Raw genomic sequence first — 5,916 nt, 5'->3', positions numbered from 1 at the left:
AAAAGGAGGGTGGGGGTGGGGGTCGTCTCAAGGAGAAGCCGAGAGGAGCTGGAGCCGGAGCCGAGCTGACAGAGCTGCCGCTGTCGCCGCCTTCGCCACCGCCAACAACAACAACAGAGCAGCCTCCTCCAAACAGACAGGTTGGAGCCTAGCGCCGCCGCAGCCGCCGCCGCCGCCTCTGCCTCCTTTTTCTTTCTTCTGCCCGGACTGAATGGTGGGCCTGGCCATCTCCGCCCCCACAGCCTCTAGCTGCCTTCCCTTCCCCTTCCCACCCAGGCCCGCCCCATTTGCTGCCTCCTCAGGCCGGACCTCCGTGTCTTAGCTAGAGTTTTAGAGCTGCTGCCCCGGGCTCTGCGGGTCGCTCCCTGCTGGTTCCCTGTGTGATTCCCGCCGGCTCCCCACTACAGCGCGAGGTTTCTGAAAGCAGTGGGGCCCAGAGCGGCCACCGTAGTTTGAACATGGACGCCGTCAATGCCTTCAAGCAGGAGCTCTTTACACTCATGGATCTGAAGCCTCCCATTTCTCGGGCTAAAATGATTCTCATTACTAAAGCTGCCATTAAAGCAATAAAGCTTTACAAGCATGTGGTCCAGATTGTCGAAAAGTTTATCAAGAAGTGTAAACCAGAATATAAGGTTCCAGGGCTATATGTTATTGACTCAATTGTGCGACAGTCTCGTCATCAATTTGGTACACATAAGGATGTTTTTGGGCCTAGATTCTCTAAAAATCTAGCAGTCACATTCCAGTATTTATATCTCTGCCCATCTGAGGATAAGAGTAAAATAATTCGTGTTCTGAACCTTTGGCAAAAAAATGGAGTGTTCAAAATTGAAATTATTCAGCCCCTTTTGGACATGGCAGCAGGAGCTCCTAGTGCTGTCTCAGGGCTAGAAAATGTTTCACATAATCAAGGTTCAACTCCACCTCCAATTAAAATTTCTTCTGAACCTCCACAAGTCACTATAAATTCAGAACCAACTTTGCCACCATTGCCAAGCTCAGATGTTTTTGCAGCAGTGGCCCAGTTATTTCAGACACCCCAGGGACAACAACTTCATCAAATTCTTCAAACTTTCCAACAACCTTCAAAGCCCCAGTCTCCAGCCACTGATCATTCTGTGATGGTTCAAGCTAGGACAGCTCAATTAAAGACAACATGTATGCAACTGCCTGAATACAAAGCTTCCTTTCTCCAACCTGAGCAAAAAACTGCATTTGATAAGAAATTATTAGATAGATTTGATTATGATGAGGAGACAGAAGCTGCTGAAGAATCAAAGAAAATAGATTCTTCTATTTCTCCTCTTCCTCAGCCTCCATTTGGATTTTCAGGAGATGGCCTGCAACCAGCAGCATATCCACAGCCTCCAAATCTAAATCCCTATCAGCAGAGAATGTTGGGAGTGCAACAGGATCCAACACACCACCAGGTCCCACTTCCTCCTAATGGACAGATGCCAGGGTTTGGACTACTTCTTACACCAACATTTCCTCCTCTGGTTCATCAACCTTACCAAGCTGCATTCCAGGCACAAAATGAACCACAGGTGCAGAAAGCACATCAACAGGAGACGGAAGTGGAGCAGTCTTGTGTTCAGGAAACTAAGAGACATGTCCCTGAAAACAGAAAGTCAAGATCTAGGTCTGCATCGAGGTCACCCAAAAAAAGGAGATCAAGATCTGGTTCCAGATCTCGAAGGTTCCAGCATAGACGCTCTCATTCACGGTCCCATAAGAGACGACGCCATTCTCCTCGATCCAAGTCCCAGGATAGACGAGAACGAGAGAGAGAAAGAGAGCGCAGACAAAAGGGACTTCCTCAGATTAAGCCAGAAACTGCTAGTGTTTGCAGTACTACACTCTGGGTGGGACAGCTAGACAAAAGAACAACTCAGCAGGATGTAGCCAGTCTGTTAGAAGTGTTTGGACCAATTGAATCAATTAATATGATACCTCCTAGGGGATGTGCCTATATTGTAATGATCCATAGGCAAGATGCTTACCGTGCCCTTCAAAAACTGAGCCATGGCAGCTACAAAGTAAACCAAAAGTCTATAAAGATCGCCTGGGCCTTAAATAAAGGAATAAAAGCAGATTATAAACGATATTGGGATGTACAACTAGGTGTTACTTATATACCATGGGACAAAGTCAAACCTGAAGAACTCAAAAGATTTTGTGAAGGAGGAATGCTGGACAATGAAACACTTAATCCTGATTGGAAAGGAATTCTTAAGAAATCTGACAGTGAAGTTGCTCATAATGGAGGTGGATTAACTACATATGCTGAACCTGGATCACCAATACCTAAGGTTTTACCGGTTCCTGTTCCTTCCCTTCCTGTTCCTGCACCAATAACAGTACTGCCTCCACAGGTCCCACCACATCAACCAGGTCCTCCAGTAGTTGGAATACTTCAGTTGCCTACTTTCACATCACCTTTAGGAATTGCCCCACCTGGTTTTGGTCATGGAGTTCCTCCCCCTCCTCCTCCATTTTTATGCCCAGGATTCAACCCAGTGCATTTACCACCGTGTTTTCTCCCTCCTGGACCCCCACCTCCCATAACATCACCAGTGTCTATTCCTCCTCCCCACACTCCACCAATAACCATCCCAAATTCTACTGTCACTGGTACAAATGAAGAAACTACAAAAGACTTATCTATTGGAAATCCCATTCCAACATTGGTTTCTGGGCTTGGAGGAAATGCTGAATCTGGTGACAGTGTGAAAATGTATGAGTCTGCTGTTCCACCTGTTACTCCTCCTGTCACCCAGCCTGTTTCACTTCTTGGCACTCAAGGAGTTGCGCCTGGTCCTGTAATTGGGTGGCAAGCACCATCTTCTGGACTCTTGGGTGCTCAACCTGGCTTATTATCTCTGCAACACCCTCCAGGAATGCCACCACCTCATTTGCAACAATTTTCATTGATGCCACCTCATCCTATGACACCTCATAAGATGTATAGAGGGTCACCTCTAGACCCAGGAGGTTTTGGAATGCCACCACCTTATGGAATGAAAGTCCCCTTTCCACCCCATGGCTCTTCTGTTACGCCTGGTGGAATGCCAGGACTTGGAGGATCAGGCCCAGGCCCTGGTGGAGCTGAAGACCAAGATGGAAGGCAGCAGCAACCACAACAGCAACAATTTAGAAATGAAAATAGGCAGCAGTTCACTTCAGGTAGAGATCAAGAAAGATTTGGGAGGAGGTGTTTTGAAACTCATGTAGAAAGTGATCAGAAATGCTACAGCAACCGTCCTGATGACAGAGATAATAGTAATCGTGAAAGGAGAGAGTGGGAAAGAAGAACTCCTGAAAGAGACAGACACAGAGACTTGGAAGAGAGAAGACGATCCAGTGGACATCGAGACAGACATTCTAAAGAGAGAGATTCTCATAGAGATAAGGAAGAAAATCGAGGGAAGGAAAAACCTGAGTTGACAGATCTATCAGGTGATGACAAAACCATTGAAACTTCCAGTGGCCAAGACAAAAATTCAGACACTATTTCAGAACTTGATAAAGGGGAGTCAATTATTGTAAATCCTATTGAAGAGTTACCATCAGAGGCTACTTCATCTATTGATGAACCTGAAAAGGATTCTGCCTCAGGAGTGGAGGCTTCTCACTAGAGACTGGAATTTGTCAAACTGTGACAGTGACATTGAAGGGTAGAGTTTGAGTTGTACAGATAGATGCTGTATTATATTTGCTTCTGCGATATCACAGCCACTCAGTAGTTGGTGGATAATTAAAAGCAATTTGGTTACTTCCCTTATATTTAAAATAGCCACAAAATGACAAAAAATATGAATAAAATATTACTCTTTTGTTGTAACTTGAAAAGTTTTGACTTTAAAAGGTTTACAAATCATAATTAGAAGTGCTTTCTCTGTTTTGTAGTGGTTGTTGTTATTGTTATTTTTTTATTTAAGAAAAGGTAACAGTGAAAGTTCCTAAAATGATAGGGATGTTTGTAATAAACTCTTGTTTTCATAACGAAAAAGGTGGTCAGTTTCTCAGGAAATTAAAAGTTTTTCAATCAACTCTTCTACCAACCAGGCTATTGCAATGAACACATCAGGCCAGAGAATAGATAGATTCTTCCAGTTGCTAGAGGAGCCTGTGGGATCCCTTGTGGTATCTTGTGGGGATGGGTGCACTGAGGTATCCCCACTTGCAGCCCCTGCTTCATACCAATGGTATACATATTGTAATGATTTCTTAGAGATGAAAGTCAGGCATATCAACTCCTGAAGGCTCTCAGGTGATGTGTATTGTATTTTGTGATTAAGGATTGTATCCATCATATTTATATAGCCAAGACTTAGCACAGGACTTGGACCCTGCTTGGTGGTTAATAAATCTTTGTTGACTCATTGACTTGCCTTGGATATGAATTCAGTCGTCTACTTATTGGAACGTGTTGTTCTATAGATAAGCATCCTTCTAACAACTAAAAGACAAAATGGCCTAACCTTGTAGAAGCCCCCAAATCTCTCTTGTGGACACCTATCTAAATCCTTCATTGGGAAAATAATGATTGCAAAAGAGTTGATGAGTATAGTTTAATTGATTGGTTGGTTGTCCTTTACTGTTAAAGAAGACCAAAATGTTATCACTATGTTAGAGTCAAGTTCCAGTGTGACCAACTGTGACTGATCATATAAGCACAAGTTTGGAATGCTCTGCCACAGTTTGGTCAAATAGTTCACGTGAAAGTTTGGGGTGAATTTTCTTAATGTGTGAATCTTGTGTTTTGGTTTTTGAACTACATTGTTTCTGCTTTGCTCATAGAGCACAGTACCTTCCTTTATGGAGGCACTACCTTTGCTACGACCTTAGTCTAAAGGTATCAGAGAAAGAGGGAAAAGACCCATATGTACAAAATATTTCTAGCTTTTTCATATTGATAATGAACTGGAATTAGAGGGGTATATCCATTAATTGAGGAATGATGTGACAGGATAAGACAAATGAATGTGTTGCAATATTGTTGTTATGTAAAAATTGATAAAGTGAATCATTTCATGGAAACTTGGGAAGATATGTATTTTGGTAAAGTGAAGTGATAAGAACAAAGAGAAAGAATTGTACAATAAAATGTTTTAAAAATAATCAATTATGAAAGGCTTAGAGAATACAATAAAAAATGACCAATCACAATTCCTGAAGAACTCATAAAAATGATGCTGCTGACCTTAAGTGTAATAGTAGTGATAAATCAGAATGCAGATTGAGGCATATTTTTATTTTAGACATGGCCAATACAGCAGCTTCTTTTGTATATTACACAGGTTTATAAAGGTTTTACTTTTCTTTATTTCTCAGTAAATGGGGATAGGTCTGGGACCTATCTGGGAAAGGGCAAAAAAAGAGGTAGAAAATATTCCAGAAAACAAAATTGATTTACAAAAAGAAAAGAAACCCTTGTTCACAACTGTTCATGATTTTTTAAATTCTCTCAATAAGTATTCTTCCTAAAAATGAAATTAAGTGGATAGGATAATCAGTGGGATTTTGAGGTTCCTCCCAGGCTAACATTCGATGATCTACAGATCCTTTGACATTCAGTGATCCAAAAGTCTTCCAACTCTGACATCCCATGTCCTCACTGTTTTTCTAGCATTTTTGATTTCCAGAGTTTTTAGATTCAGACAAGACTTTGTAGACCTGACAGTAGTTTACTAGGACAGGATGACAAGAAGAACCACCTACACCCACACACTATCCCCCAACCTACACAGACACACACAATGTCCAGAGGACTATTCCCAGTTTCTGTTATTATACTTCAGTTAGTTTTACTGGGAATCTGTGTTGACCCTCCACATCTCCCCATGAACCTTCTCCCACAGTGTCCAGCCAAAAATGTTTCTCCCTTAAAGCGAAAAGTGAAAATAGCCC

General features: G+C 42.4%; 1 pseudogene; it reads left to right on the top strand.

Annotated features, from left to right (window-relative positions):
• Positions 1-423: 423 nt before the first annotated feature.
• Positions 424-3,641, top strand: LOC141498747 (SR-related and CTD-associated factor 4 pseudogene; annotated as a pseudogene).
• The last annotated feature ends 2,275 nt before the right edge of the window (positions 3,642-5,916 follow it).

This window comes from Macrotis lagotis, chromosome X (genome assembly GCF_037893015.1).
Source record: "Macrotis lagotis isolate mMagLag1 chromosome X, bilby.v1.9.chrom.fasta, whole genome shotgun sequence".
Lineage (NCBI taxonomy): Eukaryota > Metazoa > Chordata > Mammalia > Peramelemorphia > Peramelidae > Macrotis > Macrotis lagotis.
Note: the sequence above shows the minus strand (reverse complement) of the source record. Positions and strands in the feature narration are given on the sequence as shown.